This window comes from Salmo salar, chromosome 01, assembly GCF_965601325.2.
Source record: "Salmo salar chromosome 01, fSalSal1, whole genome shotgun sequence".
NCBI lineage: Eukaryota > Metazoa > Chordata > Actinopteri > Salmoniformes > Salmonidae > Salmo > Salmo salar.
In genome coordinates, this window is record NC_138291.1 from 110,865,581 (window position 1) to 110,887,528 (window position 21,948).

A 21,948-nucleotide genomic window follows, 5' to 3' on the forward strand; every position below is an offset into this window, starting at 1 on the left:
GACTAGTCTCTCTCTGTCTATACTCCAGGTCAGAGGGAGTAGTGAGACTAGTCTCTCTCAGTCTATACTCCAGGACAGAGGGAGTAGTGAGACTAGTCTGTCTCAGTCTATACTCCAGGACAGAGGGAGTAGTGAGACTAGTCTCTCAGTCTATACTCCAAGACTGAGGGAGTAGTGAGACTAGTCTCTCTCTGTCTATACTCCAGGACAGAGGGAGTAGTGAGACTAGTCTCTCTCAGTCTATACTCCAGGCCAGAGGGAGTAGTGAGACTAGTCTCTCTCAGTCTATTCTCCAGGTCAGAGGGAGAAGTGAGACTAGTCTCTCTCTGTCTATACTCCAGGTCAGAGGGAGTAGTGAGACTAGTCTCTCTCAGTCTATACTCCAGGACAGAGGGAGTAGTGAGACTAGTCTCTCACTCTATACTCCAGGACAGAGGGAGTAGTGAGACTAGTCTCTGTCTGTCTATACTCCAGGACAGAGGGAGTAGTGAGACTAGTCTCTCTGTCTATACTCCAGGTCAGAGGGAGTAGTGAGACTAGTCTCTCAGTCTATACTCCAGAACAGAGGGAGTAGTGAGACTAGTCTCTCTCTGTCTATACTCCAGGACAGAGGGAGTAGTGAGACTAGTCTCTCTCAGTCTACACTCCAGGTCAGAGGGAGTAGTGAGACTAGTCTCTCAGTCTACACTCCAGGACAGAGGGAGTAGTGAGACTAGTCTCTCTCTGTCTATACTCCAGGACAGATGGAGTAGTGAGACAAGTCTCTCTCTGTCTATACTCCAGGTCAGAGGGAGTAGTGAGACTAGTCTCTCTGTCTATACTCCAGGTCAGATGGAGTAGTGAGACTAGTCTCTCTCAGTCTATATTCCAGGTCAGAGGGAGTAGTGAGACTAGTCTCTCTGTCTATACTCCAGGTCAGAGGGAGTAGTGAGACTAGTCTCTCAGTCTATACTCCAGGACAGAGGGAGTAGTGAGACTAGTCTGTCTCAGTCTTTACTCCAGGTCAGAGGGAGTAGTGAGACTAGTCTCTCTCTGTCTATACTCCAGGTCAGAGGGAGTAGTGAGACTAGTCTCTCTCTGTCTATACTCCAGGACAGAGGGAGTAGTGAGACTAGTCTCTCTCAGTCTATACCCCAGGTCAGAGGGAGTAGTGAGACTAGTCTCTCAGTCTACACTCCAGGACAGAGGGAGTAGTGAGACTAGTCTCTCTCTGTCTATACTCCAGGACAGATGGAGTAGTGAGACAAGTCTCTCTCTGTCTATACTCCAGGTCAGAGGGAGTAGTGAGACTAGTCTCTCTGTCTATACTCCAGGTCAGATGGAGTAGTGAGACTAGTCTCTCTCAGTCTATATTCCAGGTCAGAGGGAGTAGTGAGACTAGTCTCTCTGTCTATACTCCAGGTCAGAGGGAGTAGTGAGACTAGTCTCTCAGTCTATACTCCAGGACAGAGGGAGTAGTGAGACTAGTCTGTCTCAGTCTTTACTCCAGGTCAGAGGGAGAAGTGAGACTAGTCTCTCTCAGTCTATACTCCAGGACAGAGGGAGTAGTGAGACAAGTCTGTCTAAGTCTATACTCCAGGTCAGAGGGAGTAGTGAGACTAGTCTCTCAGTCTATACTCCAGGACAGAGGGAGTAGTGAGACTATTCTCTCTGTCTATACTCCAGGTCAGAGGGAGTAGTGCGACTAGTCTCTCAGTCTATACTCCAGGACAGAGGGAGTAGTGAGACTAGTCTCTCTGTCTATACTCCAGGTCAGAGGTAGTAGTGAGACTAGTCTCTAACAGTCTATACTCCAGGTCAGAGGGAGTATTGAGACAAGTCTCTCTCAGTCTATACTCCAGGACAGAGGGACAAGTGAGACTAGTCTCTCTCATTCTATACTCCAGGTCAGAGGGAGTAGTGAGACTAGTCTCTCTGTTAATACTCCAGGTCAGAGGGAGTAGTGAGACTAGTCTCTCTGTCTATACTCCAGGTCAGAGGGAGTAGTGAGACTAGTCTCTCTGTCTATACTCCAGGTCAGAGGGAGTAGTGAGACTAGTCTGTCTGTCTATACTCCAGGACAGAGGGAGTAGTGAGACTAGTCTCTCTGTCTATACTCCAGGTCAGAGGGAGTAGTGAGACTAGTCTCTCTGTCTATACTCCAGGTCAGAGGGAGTAGTGAGACTAGTCTCTCTGTCTATACTCCAGGACAGAGGGAGTAGTGAGACTAGTCTCTCTCAGTCTATACTCCAGGATAGATGGAGTAGTGAGACTAGTCTCTCTCAGTCTATACTCCAGGTCAGAGGGAGTAGTGAGACTAGTCTCTCTCAGTCTATACTCCAGGACAGAGGGAGTAGCTAGACTAGTCTCTCTCAGTCTATACTCCAGGACAGAGGGAGTAGTGAGACTAGTCTCTCTCTGTCTATACTCCAGGTCAGAGGGAGTAGTGAGACTAGTCTCTCTCAGTCTATACTCCAGGAAAGAGGGAGTAGTGAGACTAGTCTCTCTCAGTCTATACTCCAGGACAGATGGAGTAGTGAGACTAGTCTCTCTGTATATACTCCAGGTCAGAGGGAGTAGTGAGACTAGTCTCTCTCCGTCTATACTCCAGGTCAGAGGGAGTAGTGAGACTAGTCTCTCTCAGTCTATACTCCAGGACAGAGGGAGTAGTGAGACTAGTCTCTGTCTGTCTATACTCTAGGACAGAGGGAGTAGTGACACTAGTCTCTCTCAGTCTATACTCCAGGTCAGAGGGAGTAGTGAGACTAGTCTCTCAGTCTATACTCCAGGACAGAGGGAGTAGTGAGACTAGTCTCTCTCTGTCTATACTCCAGGACAGAGGGAGTAGTGAGACTAGTCTCTCTCGGTCTATACTCCAGGTCAGAGGGAGTAGGGAGACTAGTCTCTCAGTCTATACTCCAGGACAGAGGGAGTAGTGAGACTAGTCTCTCTCTGTCTATACTCCAGGACAGATGGAGTAGTGAGACTAGTCTCTCTCTGTCTATACTACAGGTCAGAGGGAGTAGTGAGACTAGTCTCTCAGTCTATACTCCAGGACAGAGGGAGTAGTGAGACTAGTCTCTCTCTGTCTATACTCCAGGTCAGAGGGAGTAGTGAGACTAGTCTCTCTCAGTCTACACTCCAGGACAGAGGGAGTAGTGAGACTAGTCTCGCTAAGTCTATACTCCAGGACAGATGGAGTAGTGAGACTAGTCTCTCTGTCTATACTCCAGGACAGAGGGAGTAGTGAGACAAGTCTCTCTCAGTCTATACTCCAGGACAGAGGGAGTAGTGAGACTAGTCTCTCTCTGTCTATACTCCAGGACAGAGGGAGTAGTGAGACTAGTCTCTCTCAGTCTATACTCCAGGTCAGAGGGAGTAGTGAGACTAGTCTCTCAGTCTATACTCCAGGACAGAGGGAGTAGTGAGACTAGTCTCTCTCTGTCTATACACCAGGACAGATGGAGTAGTGAGACTAGTCTCTCTCTGTCTATACTCCAGGTCAGAGGGAGTAGTGAGACTAGTCTCTCCGTCTATACTCCAGGTCAGAGGGAGTAGTGAGACTAGTCTCTCTGTCTATACTCCAGGAAAGAGGGTGTAGAGAGACTAGTCTCTCTCTGTCTATACTCCAGGCCAGAGGGAGTAGTGAGACTAGTCTCTCTCAGTCTATACTCCAGGTCAGAGGGAGTAGTGAGACTCGTCTCTCTGTCTATACTCCAGGACAGACGGAGTAGTGAGACTAGTCTCTCTGTCTATACTCCAGGTCAGAGGGAGTAGTGAGACTAGTCTCTCTTCAGTCTATACTCCAGATCAGAGGGAGTAGTGAGACTAGTCTCTCTCTGTCTATACTCCAGGTCAGAGGGAGTAGTGAGACTAGTCTCTCTCAGTCTATACTCCAGGACAGAGGGAGTAGTGAGACTAGTCTGTCTCAGTCTATACTCCAGGACAGAGGGAGTAGTGAGACTAGTCTCTCAGTCTATACTCCAAGACTGAGGGAGTAGTGAGACTAGTCTCTCTCTGTCTATACTCCAGGACAGAGGGAGTAGTGAGACTAGTCTCTCTCAGTCTATACTCCAGGCCAGAGGGAGTAGTGAGACTAGTCTCTCTCAGTCTATTCTCCAGGTCAGAGGGAGAAGTGAGACTAGTCTCTCTCTGTCTATACTCCAGGTCAGAGGGAGTAGTGAGACTAGTCTCTCTCAGTCTATACTCCAGGACAGAGGGAGTAGTGAGACTAGTCTCTCACTCTATACTCCAGGACAGAGGGAGTAGTGAGACTAGTCTCTGTCTGTCTATACTCCAGGACAGAGGGAGTAGTGAGACTAGTCTCTCTGTCTATACTCCAGGTCAGAGGGAGTAGTGAGACTAGTCTCTCAGTCTATACTCCAGAACAGAGGGAGTAGTGAGACTAGTCTCTCTCTGTCTATACTCCAGGACAGAGGGAGTAGTGAGACTAGTCTCTCTCAGTCTACACTCCAGGTCAGAGGGAGTAGTGAGACTAGTCTCTCAGTCTACACTCCAGGACAGAGGGAGTAGTGAGACTAGTCTCTCTCTGTCTATACTCCAGGACAGATGGAGTAGTGAGACAAGTCTCTCTCTGTCTATACTCCAGGTCAGAGGGAGTAGTGAGACTAGTCTCTCTGTCTATACTCCAGGTCAGATGGAGTAGTGAGACTAGTCTCTCTCAGTCTATATTCCAGGTCAGAGGGAGTAGTGAGACTAGTCTCTCTGTCTATACTCCAGGTCAGAGGGAGTAGTGAGACTAGTCTCTCAGTCTATACTCCAGGACAGAGGGAGTAGTGAGACTAGTCTGTCTCAGTCTTTACTCCAGGTCAGAGGGAGTAGTGAGACTAGTCTCTCTCAGTCTATACTCCAGGACAGAGGGAGTAGTGAGACTAGTCTGTCTCAGTCTATACTCCAGGACAGAGGGAGTAGTGAGACTAGTCTCTCAGTCTATACTCCAGGTCAGATGGAGTAGTGAGACTAGTCTCTCTCTGTCTATACTCCAGGTCAGAGGGAGTAGTGAGACTAGTCTCTGTCTGTCTATACTCCAGGTCAGAGGGAGTAGTGAGACTAGTCTCTCTGTCTATACTCCAGGTCAGAGGGAGTAGTGAGACTAGTCTCTCTCAGTCTATACTCCAGGTCAGAGGGAGTAGTGAGACTAGTCTCTCAGTCTATACTCCAAGACAGAGGGAGTAGTGAGACTAGTCTCTCTCTGTCTATACTCCAGGACAGAGGGAGTAGTGAGACTAGTCTCTCTCAGTCTATACTCCAGGCCAGAGGGAGTAGTGAGACTAGTCTCTCTCAGTCTATACTCCAGGTCAGAGGGAGAAGTGAGACTAGTCTCTCTCTGTCTATACTCCAGGTCAGAGGGAGTAGTGAGACTAGTCTCTCTCAGTCTATACTCCAGGACAGAGGGAGTAGTGAGACTAGTCTCTCACTCTATACTCCAGGACAGAGGGAGTAGTGAGACTAGTCTCTGTCTGTCTATACTCCAGGACAGAGGGAGTAGTGAGACTAGTCTCTGTCTGTCTATACTCCAGGTCAGAGGGAGTAGTGAGACTAGTCTCTCTGTCTATACTCCAGGTCAGATGGAGTAGTGAGACTAGTCTCTCTCAGTCTATATTCCAGGTCAGAGGGAGTAGTGAGACTAGTCTCTCTGTCTATACTCCAGGTCAGAGGGAGTAGTGAGACTAGTCTCTCAGTCTATACTCCAGGACAGAGGGAGTAGTGAGACTAGTCTGTCTCAGTCTTTACTCCAGGTCAGAGGGAGTAGTGAGACTAGTCTCTCTCAGTCTATACTCCAGGACAGAGGGAGTAGTGAGACTAGTCTGTCTCAGTCTATACTCCAGGACAGAGGGAGTAGTGAGACTAGTCTCTCAGTCTATACTCCAGGTCAGATGGAGTAGTGAGACTAGTCTCTCTCTGTCTATACTCCAGGTCAGAGGGAGTAGTGAGACTAGTCTCTGTCTGTCTATACTCCAGGTCAGAGGGAGTAGTGAGACTAGTCTCTCTGTCTATACTCCAGGTCAGAGGGAGTAGTGAGACTAGTCTCTCTCAGTCTATACTCCAGGTCAGAGGGAGTAGTGAGACTAGTCTCTCAGTCTATACTCCAAGACAGAGGGAGTAGTGAGACTAGTCTCTCTCTGTCTATACTCCAGGACAGAGGGAGTAGTGAGACTAGTCTCTCTCAGTCTATACTCCAGGCCAGACGGAGTAGTGAGACTAGTCTCTCTCAGTCTATACTCCAGGTCAGAGGGAGAAGTGAGACTAGTCTCTCTCTGTCTATACTCCAGGTCAGAGGGAGTAGTGAGACTAGTCTCTCTCAGTCTATACTCCAGGACAGAGGGAGTAGTGAGACTAGTCTCTCACTCTATACTCCAGGACAGAGGGAGTAGTGAGACTAGTCTCTGTCTGTCTATACTCCAGGTCAGAGGGAGTAGTGAGACTAGTCTCTCAGTCTATACTCCAGAACAGAGGGAGTAGTGAGACTAGTCTCTCTCTGTCTATACTCCAGGACAGAGGGAGTAGTGAGACTAGTCTCTCTCAGTCTATACTCCAGGTCAGAGGGAGTAGTGAGACTAGTCTCTCAGTCTACACTCCAGGACAGAGGGAGTAGTGAGACTAGTCTCTCTCTGTCTATACTCCAGGACAGATTTAGTAGTGAGACAAGTCTCTCTCTGTCTATACTCCAGGTCAGAGGGAGTAGTGAGACTAGTCTCTCTCAGTCTCTATTCCAGGTCAGAGGGAGTAGTGAGACTATTCTCTCTGTCTATACTCCAGGTCAGAGGGAGTAGTGCGACTAGTCTCTCAGTCTATACTCCAGGACAGAGGGAGTAGTGAGACTACTCTCTCTCAGTCTATACTCCAGGACAGATGGAGTAGTGAGACTAGTTTCTCTGTCTATACTCCAGGTCAGAGGGAGTAGTGAGACTAGTCTCTCTCAGTCTATACTCCAGGTCAGAGGGAGTAGTGAGACAAGACTCTCTCAGTCTAACATCCAGGACAGAGGGACAAGTGAGACTAGTCGCTCTCATTCTATACTCCGGGTCAGAGGGAGTAGTGAGACTAGTCTCTCTGTCTATACTCCAGGTCAGAGGGAGTAGTGAGACTAGTCTCTCTGTCTATACTCCAGGTCAGAGGGAGTAGTGAGACTAGTCTCTCTGTCTATACTCCAGGTCAGAGGGAGTAGTGAGACTAGTCTGTCTGTCTTTACTCCAGGACAGAGGGAGTAGTGAGACTAGTCTCTCTGTCTATACTCCAGGTCAGAGGGAGTAGTGAGACTAGTCTGTCTCAGTCTTTACTCCAGGTCAGAGGGAGTAGTGAGACTAGTCTCTCTCAGTCTATACTCCAGGACAGAGGGAGTAGTGAGACTAGTCTGTCTCAGTCTATACTCCAGGACAGAGGGAGTAGTGAGACTAGTCTCTCAGTCTATACTCCAGGACAGAGGGAGTAGTGAGACTAGTCTCTCAGTCTATACTCCAGGTCAGATGGAGTAGTGAGACTAGTCTCTCTCTGTCTATACTCCAGGTCAGAGGGAGTAGTGAGACTAGTCTCTGTCTGTCTATACTCCAGGTCAGAGGGAGTAGTGAGACTAGTCTCTCTGTCTATACTCCAGGTCAGAGGGAGTAGTGAGACTAGTCTCTCTCAGTCTATACTCCAGGTCAGAGGGAGTAGTGAGACTAGTCTCTCAGTCTATACTCCAAGACAGAGGGAGTAGTGAGACTAGTCTCTCTCTGTCTATACTCCAGGACAGAGGGAGTAGTGAGACTAGTCTCTCTCAGTCTATACTCCAGGCCAGAGGGAGTAGTGAGACTAGTCTCTCTCAGTCTATACTCCAGGTCAGAGGGAGAAGTGAGACTAGTCTCTCTCTGTCTATACTCCAGGTCAGAGGGAGTAGTGAGACTAGTCTCTCTCAGTCTATACTCCAGGACAGAGGGAGTAGTGAGACTAGTCTCTCACTCTATACTCCAGGACAGAGGGAGTAGTGAGACTAGTCTCTGTCTGTCTATACTCCAGGACAGAGGGAGTAGTGAGACTAGTCTCTGTCTGTCTATACTCCAGGTCAGAGGGAGTAGTGAGACTAGTCTCTCAGTCTATACTCCAGAACAGAGGGAGTAGTGAGACTAGTCTCTCTCTGTCTATACTCCAGGACAGAGGGAGTAGTGAGACTAGTCTCTCTCAGTCTATACTCCAGGTCAGAGGGAGTAGTGAGACTAGTCTCTCAGTCTACACTCCAGGACAGAGGGAGTAGTGAGACTAGTCTCTCTCTGTCTATACTCCAGGACAGATTTAGTAGTGAGACAAGTCTCTCTCTGTCTATACTCCAGGTCAGAGGGAGTAGTGAGACTAGTCTCTCTGTCTATACTCCAGGTCAGATGGAGTAGTGAGACTAGTCTCTCTCAGTCTATATTCCAGGTCAGAGGGAGTAGTGAGACTATTCTCTCTGTCTATACTCCAGGTCAGAGGGAGTAGTGCGACTAGTCTCTCAGTCTATACTCCAGGACAGAGGGAGTAGTGAGACTACTCTCTCTCAGTCTATACTCCAGGACAGATGGAGTAGTGAGACTAGTCTCTCTGTCTATACTCCAGGTCAGAGGGAGTAATGAGACTAGTCTCTCTCAGTCTATACTCCAGGTCAGAGGGAGTAGTGAGACAAGACTCTCTCAGTCTAACATCCAGGACAGAGGGACAAGTGAGACTAGTCGCTCTCATTCTATACTCCGGGTCAGAGGGAGTAGTGAGACTAGTCTCTCTGTCTATACTCCAGGTCAGAGGGAGTAGTGAGACTAGTCTCTCTGTCTATACTCCAGGTCAGAGGGAGTAGTGAGACTAGTCTCTCTGTCTATACTCCAGGTCAGAGGGAGTAGTGAGACTAGTCTGTCTGTCTATACTCCAGGACAGAGGGAGTAGTGAGACTAGTCTCTCTGTCTATACTCCAGGTCAGAGGGAGTAGTGATACTAGTCTCTCTGTCTATACTCCAGGTCAGAGGGAGTAGTGAGACTAGTCTCTCTCAGTCTATACTCCAGGACAGAAGGAGTAGTGAGACTAGTCTGTCTCAGTCTATACTCCAGGACAGAGGGAGTAGTGAGACTAGTCTCTCAGTCTATACTCCAGGACAGAGGGAGTAGTGAGACTAGTCTCTCAGCCTATACTCCAGGTCAGATGGAGTAGTGAGACTAGTCTCTCTCTGTCTATACTCCAGGTCAGAGGGAGTAGTGAGACTAGTCTCTGTCTGTCTATACTCCAGGTCAGAGGGAGTAGTGAGACTAGTCTCTCTCAGTCTATACTCCAGGTCAGAGGGAGTAGTGAGACTAGTCTCTCTCAGTCTATACTCCAGGTCAGAGGGAGTAGTGAGACTAGTCTCTCAGTCTATACTCCAAGACAGAGGGAGTAGTGAGACTAGTCTCTCTCTGTCTATACTCCAGGACAGAGGGAGTAGTGGGACTAGTCTCTCTCAGTCTATACTCCAGGCCAGAGGGAGTAGTGAGACTAGTCTCTCTCAGTCTATACTCCAGGTCAGAGGGAGAAGTGAGACTAGTCTCTCTCTGTCTATACTCCAGGTCAGAGGGAGTAGTGAGACTAGTCTCTCTCAGTCTATACTCCAGGACAGAGGGAGTAGTGAGACTAGTCTCTCACTCTATACTCCAGGACAGAGGGAGTAGTGAGACTAGTCTCTGTCTGTCTATACTCCAGGAAAGAGGGAGTAGTGAGACTAGTCTCTCTGTCTATACTCCAGGTCAGAGGGAGTAGTGAGACTAGTCTCTCAGTCTATACTCCAGAACAGAGGGAGTAGTGAGACTAGTCTCTCTCTGTCTATACTCCAGGACAGAGGGAGTAGTGAGACTAGCCTCTCTCAGTCTATACTCCAGGTCAGAGGTAGTAGTGAGACTAGTCTCTAACAGTCTATACTCCAGGTCAGAGGGAGTATTGAGACAAGTCTCTCTCAGTCTATACTCCAGGACAGAGGGACAAGTGAGACTAGTCTCTCTCATTCTATACTCCAGGTCAGAGGGAGTAGTGAGACTAGTCTCTCTGTTAATACTCCAGGTCAGAGGGAGTAGTGAGACTAGTCTCTCTGTCTATACTCCAGGTCAGAGGGAGTAGTGAGACTAGTCTCTCTGTCTATACTCCAGGTCAGAGGGAGTAGTGAGACTAGTCTGTCTGTCTATACTCCAGGACAGAGGGAGTAGTGAGACTAGTCTCTCTGTCTATACTCCAGGTCAGAGGGAGTAGTGAGACTAGTCTCTCTGTCTATACTCCAGGTCAGAGGGAGTAGTGAGACTAGTCTCTCTGTCTATACTCCAGGACAGAGGGAGTAGTGAGACTAGTCTCTCTCAGTCTATACTCCAGGATAGATGGAGTAGTGAGACTAGTCTCTCTCAGTCTATACTCCAGGTCAGAGGGAGTAGTGAGACTAGTCTCTCTCAGTCTATACTCCAGGACAGAGGGAGTAGCTAGACTAGTCTCTCTCAGTCTATACTCCAGGACAGAGGGAGTAGTGAGACTAGTCTCTCTCTGTCTATACTCCAGGTCAGAGGGAGTAGTGAGACTAGTCTCTCTCAGTCTATACTCCAGGAAAGAGGGAGTAGTGAGACTAGTCTCTCTCAGTCTATACTCCAGGACAGAGGGAGTAGTGAGACTACTCTCTCTCAGTCTATACTCCAGGACAGATGGAGTAGTGAGACTAGTCTCTCTGTCTATACTCCAGGTCAGAGGGAGTAATGAGACTAGTCTCTCTCAGTCTATACTCCAGGTCAGAGGGAGTAGTGAGACAAGACTCTCTCAGTCTAACATCCAGGACAGAGGGACAAGTGAGACTAGTCGCTCTCATTCTATACTCCGGGTCAGAGGGAGTAGTGAGACTAGTCTCTCTGTCTATACTCCAGGTCAGAGGGAGTAGTGAGACTAGTCTCTCTGTCTATACTCCAGGTCAGAGGGAGTAGTGAGACTAGTCTCTCTGTCTATACTCCAGGTCAGAGGGAGTAGTGAGACTAGTCTGTCTGTCTATACTCCAGGACAGAGGGAGTAGTGAGACTAGTCTCTCTGTCTATACTCCAGGTCAGAGGGAGTAGTGATACTAGTCTCTCTGTCTATACTCCAGGTCAGAGGGAGTAGTGAGACTAGTCTCTCTCAGTCTATACTCCAGGACAGAAGGAGTAGTGAGACTAGTCTGTCTCAGTCTATACTCCAGGACAGAGGGAGTAGTGAGACTAGTCTCTCAGTCTATACTCCAGGACAGAGGGAGTAGTGAGACTAGTCTCTCAGCCTATACTCCAGGTCAGATGGAGTAGTGAGACTAGTCTCTCTCTGTCTATACTCCAGGTCAGAGGGAGTAGTGAGACTAGTCTCTGTCTGTCTATACTCCAGGTCAGAGGGAGTAGTGAGACTAGTCTCTCTCAGTCTATACTCCAGGTCAGAGGGAGTAGTGAGACTAGTCTCTCTCAGTCTATACTCCAGGTCAGAGGGAGTAGTGAGACTAGTCTCTCAGTCTATACTCCAAGACAGAGGGAGTAGTGAGACTAGTCTCTCTCTGTCTATACTCCAGGACAGAGGGAGTAGTGGGACTAGTCTCTCTCAGTCTATACTCCAGGCCAGAGGGAGTAGTGAGACTAGTCTCTCTCAGTCTATACTCCAGGTCAGAGGGAGAAGTGAGACTAGTCTCTCTCTGTCTATACTCCAGGTCAGAGGGAGTAGTGAGACTAGTCTCTCTCAGTCTATACTCCAGGACAGAGGGAGTAGTGAGACTAGTCTCTCACTCTATACTCCAGGACAGAGGGAGTAGTGAGACTAGTCTCTGTCTGTCTATACTCCAGGAAAGAGGGAGTAGTGAGACTAGTCTCTCTGTCTATACTCCAGGTCAGAGGGAGTAGTGAGACTAGTCTCTCAGTCTATACTCCAGAACAGAGGGAGTAGTGAGACTAGTCTCTCTCTGTCTATACTCCAGGACAGAGGGAGTAGTGAGACTAGCCTCTCTCAGTCTATACTCCAGGTCAGAGGTAGTAGTGAGACTAGTCTCTAACAGTCTATACTCCAGGTCAGAGGGAGTATTGAGACAAGTCTCTCTCAGTCTATACTCCAGGACAGAGGGACAAGTGAGACTAGTCTCTCTCATTCTATACTCCAGGTCAGAGGGAGTAGTGAGACTAGTCTCTCTGTTAATACTCCAGGTCAGAGGGAGTAGTGAGACTAGTCTCTCTGTCTATACTCCAGGTCAGAGGGAGTAGTGAGACTAGTCTCTCTGTCTATACTCCAGGTCAGAGGGAGTAGTGAGACTAGTCTGTCTGTCTATACTCCAGGACAGAGGGAGTAGTGAGACTAGTCTCTCTGTCTATACTCCAGGTCAGAGGGAGTAGTGAGACTAGTCTCTCTGTCTATACTCCAGGTCAGAGGGAGTAGTGAGACTAGTCTCTCTGTCTATACTCCAGGACAGAGGGAGTAGTGAGACTAGTCTCTCTCAGTCTATACTCCAGGATAGATGGAGTAGTGAGACTAGTCTCTCTCAGTCTATACTCCAGGTCAGAGGGAGTAGTGAGACTAGGCTCTCTCAGTCTATACTCCAGGACAGAGGGAGTAGCTAGACTAGTCTCTCTCAGTCTATACTCCAGGACAGAGGGAGTAGTGAGACTAGTCTCTCTCTGTCTATACTCCAGGTCAGAGGGAGTAGTGAGACTAGTCTCTCTCAGTCTATACTCCAGGAAAGAGGGAGTAGTGAGACTAGTCTCTCTCAGTCTATACTCCAGGACAGATGGAGTAGTGAGACTAGTCTCTCTGTATATACTCCAGGTCAGAGGGAGTAGTGAGACTAGTCTCTCTCCGTCTATACTCCAGGTCAGAGGGAGTAGTGAGACTAGTCTCTCTCAGTCTATACTCCAGGACAGAGGGAGTAGTGAGACTAGTCTCTGTCTGTCTATACTCTAGGACAGAGGGAGTAGTGACACTAGTCTCTCTCAGTCTATACTCCAGGTCAGAGGGAGTAGTGAGACTAGTCTCTCAGTCTATACTCCAGGACAGAGGGAGTAGTGAGACTAGTCTCTCTCTGTCTATACTCCAGGACAGAGGGAGTAGTGAGACTAGTCTCTCTCGGTCTATACTCCAGGTCAGAGGGAGTAGGGAGACTAGTCTCTCAGTCTATACTCCAGGACAGAGGGAGTAGTGAGACTAGTCTCTCTCTGTCTATACTACAGGACAGATGGAGTAGTGAGACTAGTCTCTCTCTGTCTATACTACAGGTCAGAGGGAGTAGTGAGACTAGTCTCTCAGTCTATACTCCAGGACAGAGGGAGTAGTGAGACTAGTCTCTCTCTGTCTATACTCCAGGTCAGAGGGAGTAGTGAGACTAGTCTCTCTCAGTCTACACTCCAGGACAGAGGGAGTAGTGAGACTAGTCTCGCTCAGTCTATACTCCAGGACAGATGGAGTAGTGAGACTAGTCTCTCTGTCTATACTCCAGGACAGAGGGAGTAGTGAGACAAGTCTCTCTCAGTCTATACTCCAGGACAGAGGGAGTAGTGAGACTAGTCTCTCTCAGTCTATACTCCAGGTCAGAGGGAGTAGTGAGACAAGACTCTCTCAGTCTAACATCCAGGACAGAGGGACAAGTGAGACTAGTCGCTCTCATTCTATACTCCGGGTCAGAGGGAGTAGTGAGACTAGTCTCTCTGTCTATACTCCAGGTCAGAGGGAGTAGTGAGACTAGTCTCTCTGTCTATACTCCAGGTCAGAGGGAGTAGTGAGACTAGTCTCTCTGTCTATACTCCAGGTCAGAGGGAGTAGTGAGACTAGTCTGTCTGTCTATACTCCAGGACAGAGGGAGTAGTGAGACTAGTCTCTCTGTCTATACTCCAGGTCAGAGGGAGTAGTGATACTAGTCTCTCTGTCTATACTCCAGGTCAGAGGGAGTAGTGAGACTAGTCTCTCTCAGTCTATACTCCAGGACAGAAGGAGTAGTGAGACTAGTCTGTCTCAGTCTATACTCCAGGACAGAGGGAGTAGTGAGACTAGTCTCTCAGTCTATACTCCAGGACAGAGGGAGTAGTGAGACTAGTCTCTCAGCCTATACTCCAGGTCAGATGGAGTAGTGAGACTAGTCTCTCTCTGTCTATACTCCAGGTCAGAGGGAGTAGTGAGACTAGTCTCTGTCTGTCTATACTCCAGGTCAGAGGGAGTAGTGAGACTAGTCTCTCTCAGTCTATACTCCAGGTCAGAGGGAGTAGTGAGACTAGTCTCTCTCAGTCTATACTCCAGGTCAGAGGGAGTAGTGAGACTAGTCTCTCAGTCTATACTCCAAGACAGAGGGAGTAGTGAGACTAGTCTCTCTCTGTCTATACTCCAGGACAGAGGGAGTAGTGAGACTAGTCTCTCTCAGTCTATACTCCAGGCCAGAGGGAGTAGTGAGACTAGTCTCTCTCAGTCTATACTCCAGGTCAGAGGGAGAAGTGAGACTAGTCTCTCTCTGTCTATACTCCAGGTCAGAGGGAGTAGTGAGACTAGTCTCTCTCAGTCTATACTCCAGGACAGAGGGAGTAGTGAGACTAGTCTCTCACTCTATACTCCAGGACAGAGGGAGTAGTGAGACTAGTCTCTGTCTGTCTATACTCCAGGAAAGAGGGAGTAGTGAGACTAGTCTCTCTGTCTATACTCCAGGTCAGAGGGAGTAGTGAGACTAGTCTCTCAGTCTATACTCCAGAACAGAGGGAGTAGTGAGACTAGTCTCTCTCTGTCTATACTCCAGGACAGAGGGAGTAGTGAGACTTGTCTCTCTCAGTCTATACTCCAGGTCAGAGGGAGTAGTGAGACTAGTCTCTCAGTCTACACTCCAGGACAGAGGGAGTAGTGAGACTAGTCTCTCTCTGTCTATACTCCAGGACAGATGGAGTAGTGAGACTAGTCTCTCTGTCTATACTCCAGGTCAGAGGGAGTAGTGCGACTAGTCTCTCAGTCTATACTCCAGGACAGAGGGAGTAGTGAGACTACTCTCTCTCAGTCTATACTCCAGGACAGATGGAGTAGTGAGACTAGTCTCTCTGTCTATACTCCAGGTCAGAGGGAGTAGTGAGACTAGTCTCTCTCAGTCTGTACTCCAGGTCAGAGGGAGTAGTGAGACAAGTCTCTCTCAGTCTATACTCCAGGACAGAGGGACAAGTGAGACTAGTCTCTCTCATTCTATACTCAAGGTCAGAGGGAGTAGTGAGACTAGTCTCTCTGTCTATACTCCAGGTCAGAGGGAGTAGTGAGACTAGTCTCTCTGTCTATACTCCAGGTCAGAGGGAGTAGTGAGACTAGTCTCTCTGTCTATACTCCAGGTCAGAGGGAGTAGTGAGACTAGTCTGTCTGTCTATACTCCAGGACAGAGGGAGTAGTGAGACTAGTCTCTCAGTCTACACTCCAGGACAGAGGGAGTAGTGAGACTAGTGACTCTCTGTCTATACTCCAGGACAGATGGAGTAGTGAGACAAGTCTCTCTCTGTCTATACTCCAGGTCAGAGGGAGTAGTGAGACTAGTCTCTCTGTCTATACTCCAGGTCAGATGGAGTAGTGAGACTAGTCTCTCTCAGTCTATATTCCAGGTCAGAGGGAGTAGTGAGACTAGTCTCTCTGTCTATACTCCAGGTCAGAGGGAGTAGTGAGACTAGTGTCTCAGTCTTTACTCAAGGTCAGAGGGAGTAGTGAGACTAGTCTCTCTCAGTCTATACTCCAGGACAGAGGGAGTAGTGAGACTAGTCTGTCTCAGTCTATACTCCAGGTCAGAGGGAGTAGTGAGACTAGTCTCTCAGTCTATACTCCAGGACAGATGGAGTAGTGAGACTATTCTCTCTGTCTATACTCCAGGTCAGAGGGAGTAGTGCGACTAGTCTCTCAGTCTATACTCCAGGACAGAGGGAGTAGTGAGACTACTCTCTCTCAGTCTATACTCCAGGACAGATGGAGTAGTGAGACTAGTCTCTATGTCTATACTCCAGGTCAGAGGGAGTAGTGAGACTAGTCTCTCTCAGTCTATACTCCAGGTCAGAGGGAGTAGTGAGACAAGACTCTCTCAGTCTATACTCCAGGAAAGAGGGACAAGTGAGACTAGTCGCTCTCATTCTATACTCCGGGTCAGAGGGAGTAGTGAGACTAGTCTCTCTGTCTATACTCCAGGTCAGAGGGAGTAGTGAGACTAGTCTCTCTGTCTATACTCCAGGTCAGAGGGAGTAGTGAGACTAGTCTCTCTGTCTATACTCCAGGTCAGAGGGAGTAGTGAGACTAGTCTGTCTGTCTATACTCCAGGACAGAGGGAGTAGTGAGACTAGTCTCTCTGTCTATACTCCAGGTCAGAGGGAGTAGTGATACTAGTCTCTCTGTCTATACTCCAGGTCAGAGGGAGTAGTGAGACTAGTCTCTCTCAGTCTATACTCCAGGACAGAGGGAGTAGTGAGACTAGTCTCTCTCAGTCTATACTCCAGGACAGATGGAGTAGTGAGACTAGTCTCTCTCAGTCTATACTCCAGGTCAGAGGGAGTAGTGCGACTAGTCTCTCAGTCTATACTCCAGGACAGAGGGAGTAGTGAGACTACTCTCTCTCAGTCTATACTCCAGGACAGATGGAGTAGTGAGACTAGTCTCTCTGTCTATACTCCAGGTCAGAGGGAGTAGTGAGACTAGTCTCTCTCTGTCTATACTCCAGGTCAGAGGGAGTAGTGAGACTAGTCTCTCTGTCTATACTCCAGGTCAGAGGGAGTAGTGAGACTAGTCTCTCTGTCTATACTCCAGGACAGATGGAGTAGTGAGACTAGTCTCTCTCTGTCTATACTCCAGGTCAGAGGGAGTAGTGAGACTAGTCTCTCAGTCTATACTCCAGGACAGAGGGAGTAGTGAGACTATTCTCTCTGTCTATACTCCAGGTCAGAGGGAGTAGTGCGACTAGTCTCTCTCTGTCTATACTCCAGGACAGAGGGAGAAGTGAGACTACTCTCTCTCAGTCTATACTCCAGGACAGATGGAGTAGTGAGACTAGTCTCTCTGTCTATACTCCAGGTCAGAGGGACAAGTGAGACTAGTCTCTCTCAGTCTATACTCCAGGTCAGAGGGAGTAGTGAGACTAGTCTCTCTGTCTATACTCCAGGTCAGAGGGAGTAGTGAGACTAGTCTCTCTGTCTATACTCCAGGTCAGAGGGAGTAGTGAGACTAGTCTCTCTGTCTATACTCCAGGTCAGAGGGAGTAGTGAGACTAGTCTGTCTGTCTATACTCCAGGACAGAGGGAGTAGTGAGACTAGTCTCTCTATCTATACTCCAGGTCAGAGGGAGTAGTGATACTAGTCTCTCTGTCTATACTCCAGGTCAGAGGGAGTAGTGAGACTAGTCTCTCTCAGTCTATACTCCAGGACAGAGGGAGTAGTGAGACTAGTCTCTCTCAGTCTATACTCCAGGACAGATGGAGTAGTGAGACTAGTCTCTCTCAGTCTATACTCCAGGTCAGAGGGAGTAGTGAGACAAGACTCTCTCAGTCTAACATCCAGGACAGAGGGACAAGTGAGACTAGTCGCTCTCATTCTATACTCCGGGTCAGAGGGAGTAGTGAGACTAGTCTCTCTGTCTATACTCCAGGTCAGAGGGAGTAGTGAGACTAGTCTCTCTGTCTATACTCCAGGTCAGAGGGAGTAGTGAGACTAGTCTCTCTGTCTATACTCCAGGTCAGAGGGAGTAGTGAGACTAGTCTGTCTGTCTATACTCCAGGACAGAGGGAGTAGTGAGACTAGTCTCTCTGTCTATACTCCAGGTCAGAGGGAGTAGTGATACTAGTCTCTCTGTCTATACTCCAGGTCAGAGGGAGTAGTGAGACTAGTCTCTCTCAGTCTATACTCCAGGACAGAAGGAGTAGTGAGACTAGTCTGTCTCAGTCTATACTCCAGGACAGAGGGAGTAGTGAGACTAGTCTCTCAGTCTATACTCCAGGACAGAGGGAGTAGTGAGACTAGTCTCTCAGCCTATACTCCAGGTCAGATGGAGTAGTGAGACTAGTCTCTCTCTGTCTATACTCCAGGTCAGAGGGAGTAGTGAGACTAGTCTCTGTCTGTCTATACTCCAGGTCAGAGGGAGTAGTGAGACTAGTCTCTCTCAGTCTATACTCCAGGTCAGAGGGAGTAGTGAGACTAGTCTCTCTCAGTCTATACTCCAGGTCAGAGGGAGTAGTGAGACTAGTCTCTCAGTCTATACTCCAAGACAGAGGGAGTAGTGAGACTAGTCTCTCTCTGTCTATACTCCAGGACAGAGGGAGTAGTGAGACTAGTCTCTCTCAGTCTATACTCCAGGCCAGAGGGAGTAGTGAGACTAGTCTCTCTCAGTCTATACTCCAGGTCAGAGGGAGAAGTGAGACTAGTCTCTCTCTGTCTATACTCCAGGTCAGAGGGAGTAGTGAGACTAGTCTCTCTCAGTCTATACTCCAGAACAGAGGGAGTAGTGAGACTAGTCTCTCTCTGTCTATACTCCAGGACAGAGGGAGTAGTGAGACTTGTCTCTCTCAGTCTATACTCCAGGTCAGAGGGAGTAGTGAGACTAGTCTCTCAGTCTACACTCCAGGACAGAGGGAGTAGTGAGACTAGTCTCTCTCTGTCTATACTCCAGGACAGATGGAGTAGTGAGACTAGTCTCTCTGTCTATACTCCAGGTCAGAGGGAGTAGTGCGACTAGTCTCTCAGTCTATACTCCAGGACAGAGGGAGTAGTGAGACTACTCTCTCTCAGTCTATACTCCAGGACAGATGGAGTAGTGAGACTAGTCTCTCTGTCTATACTCCAGGTCAGAGGGAGTAGTGAGACTAGTCTCTCTCAGTCTGTACTCCAGGTCAGAGGGAGTAGTGAGACAAGTCTCTCTCAGTCTATACTCCAGGACAGAGGGACAAGTGAGACTAGTCTCTCTCATTCTATACTCAAGGTCAGAGGGAGTAGTGAGACTAGTCTCTCTGTCTATACTCCAGGTCAGAGGGAGTAGTGAGACTAGTCTCTCTGTCTATACTCCAGGTCAGAGGGAGTAGTGAGACTAGTCTCTCTGTCTATACTCCAGGTCAGAGGGAGTAGTGAGACTAGTCTGTCTGTCTATACTCCAGGACAGAGGGAGTAGTGAGACTAGTCTCTCAGTCTACACTCCAGGACAGAGGGAGTAGTGAGACTAGTGACTCTCTGTCTATACTCCAGGACAGATGGAGTAGTGAGACAAGTCTCTCTCTGTCTATACTCCAGGTCAGAGGGAGTAGTGAGACTAGTCTCTCTGTCTATACTCCAGGTCAGATGGAGTAGTGAGACTAGTCTCTCTCAGTCTATATTCCAGGTCAGAGGGAGTAGTGAGACTAGTCTCTCTGTCTATACTCCAGGTCAGAGGGAGTAGTGAGACTAGTGTCTCAGTCTTTACTCAAGGTCAGAGGGAGTAGTGAGACTAGTCTCTCTCAGTCTATACTCCAGGACAGAGGGAGTAGTGAGACTAGTCTGTCTCAGTCTATACTCCAGGTCAGAGGGAGTAGTGAGACTAGTCTCTCAGTCTATACTCCAGGACAGATGGAGTAGTGAGACTATTCTCTCTGTCTATACTCCAGGTCAGAGGGAGTAGTGCGACTAGTCTCTCAGTCTATACTCCAGGACAGAGGGAGTAGTGAGACTACTCTCTCTCAGTCTATACTCCAGGACAGATGGAGTAGTGAGACTAGTCTCTATGTCTATACTCCAGGTCAGAGGGAGTAGTGAGACTAGTCTCTCTCAGTCTATACTCCAGGTCAGAGGGAGTAGTGAGACAAGACTCTCTCAGTCTATACTCCAGGAAAGAGGGACAAGTGAGACTAGTCGCTCTCATTCTATACTCCGGGTCAGAGGGAGTAGTGAGACTAGTCTCTCTGTCTATACTCCAGGTCAGAGGGAGTAGTGAGACTAGTCTCTCTGTCTATACTCCAGGTCAGAGGGAGTAGTGAGACTAGTCTCTCTGTCTATACTCCAGGTCAGAGGGAGTAGTGAGACTAGTCTGTCTGTCTATACTCCAGGACAGAGGGAGTAGTGAGACTAGTCTCTCTGTCTATACTCCAGGTCAGAGGGAGTAGTGATACTAGTCTCTCTGTCTATACTCCAGGTCAGAGGGAGTAGTGAGACTAGTCTCTCTCAGTCTATACTCCAGGACAGAGGGAGTAGTGAGACTAGTCTCTCTCAGTCTATACTCCAGGACAGATGGAGTAGTGAGACTAGTCTCTCTCAGTCTATACTCCAGGTCAGAGGGAGTAGTGCGACTAGTCTCTCAGTCTATACTCCAGGACAGAGGGAGTAGTGAGACTACTCTCTCTCAGTCTATACTCCAGGACAGATGGAGTAGTGAGACTAGTCTCTCTGTCTATACTCCAGGTCAGAGGGAGTAGTGAGACTAGTCTCTCTCTGTCTATACTCCAGGTCAGAGGGAGTAGTGAGACTAGTCTCTCTGTCTATACTCCAGGTCAGAGGGAGTAGTGAGACTAGTCTCTCTGTCTATACTCCAGGACAGATGGAGTAGTGAGACTAGTCTCTCTCTGTCTATACTCCAGGTCAGAGGGAGTAGTGAGACTAGTCTCTCAGTCTATACTCCAGGACAGAGGGAGTAGTGAGACTATTCTCTCTGTCTATACTCCAGGTCAGAGGGAGTAGTGCGACTAGTCTCTCTCTGTCTATACTCCAGGACAGAGGGAGAAGTGAGACTACTCTCTCTCAGTCTATACTCCAGGACAGATGGAGTAGTGAGACTAGTCTCTCTGTCTATACTCCAGGTCAGAGGGACAAGTGAGACTAGTCTCTCTCAGTCTATACTCCAGGTCAGAGGGAGTAGTGAGACTAGTCTCTCTGTCTATACTCCAGGTCAGAGGGAGTAGTGAGACTAGTCTCTCTGTCTATACTCCAGGTCAGAGGGAGTAGTGAGACTAGTCTCTCTGTCTATACTCCAGGTCAGAGGGAGTAGTGAGACTAGTCTGTCTGTCTATACTCCAGGACAGAGGGAGTAGTGAGACTAGTCTCTCTATCTATACTCCAGGTCAGAGGGAGTAGTGATACTAGTCTCTCTGTCTATACTCCAGGTCAGAGGGAGTAGTGAGACTAGTCTCTCTCAGTCTATACTCCAGGACAGAGGGAGTAGTGAGACTAGTCTCTCTCAGTCTATACTCCAGGACAGATGGAGTAGTGAGACTAGTCTCTCTCAGTCTATACTCCAGGTCAGAGGGAGTAGTGAGACTAGTCTCTCTCAGTCTATACTCCAGGACAGAGGGAGTAGTGAGACTAGTCTCTCTCTGTCTATACTCCAGGACAGAGGGAGTAGTGAGACTAGTCTCTCTCTGTCTATACTCCAGGTCAGAAGGAGTAGTGAGACTAGTCTCTCTGTCTATACTCCAGGAAAGAGGGAGTAGTGAGACTAGTCTCTCTCAGTCTATACTCCAGGACAGATGGAGTAGTGAGACTAGTCTCTCTCAGTCTATACTCCAGGACAGAGGGAGTTGTGAGACTAGTCTCTGTCTGTCTATACTCCAGGACAGAGGGAGTAGTGAGACTAGTCTCTCTCAGTCTATACTCCAGGTCAGAGGGAGTAGTGAGACTAGTCTCTCAGTCTATACTCCAGGACAGAGGGAATAGTGAGACTAGTCTCTCTCTGTCTATACTCCAGGACAGAGGGAGTAGTGAGACTAGTCTCTCTCAGTCTATACTCCAGGTCAGAGTGAGTAGGGAGACTAGTCTCTCAGTCTATACTCCAGGACAGAGGGAGTAGTGAGACTAGTCTCTCAGTCTATACTCCAGGACAGATGGAGTAGTGAGACTAGTCTCTCTCTGTCTATACTCCAGGTCAGAGGGAGTAGTGAGACTAGTCTCTCAGTCTATACTCCAGGACAGAGGGAGTAGTGAGACTAGTCTCTCTCTGTCTATACTCCAGGTCAGAGGGAGTAGTGAGATTAGTCTCTCTCAGTCTACACTCCAGGACAGAGGGAGTAGTGAGACTAGTC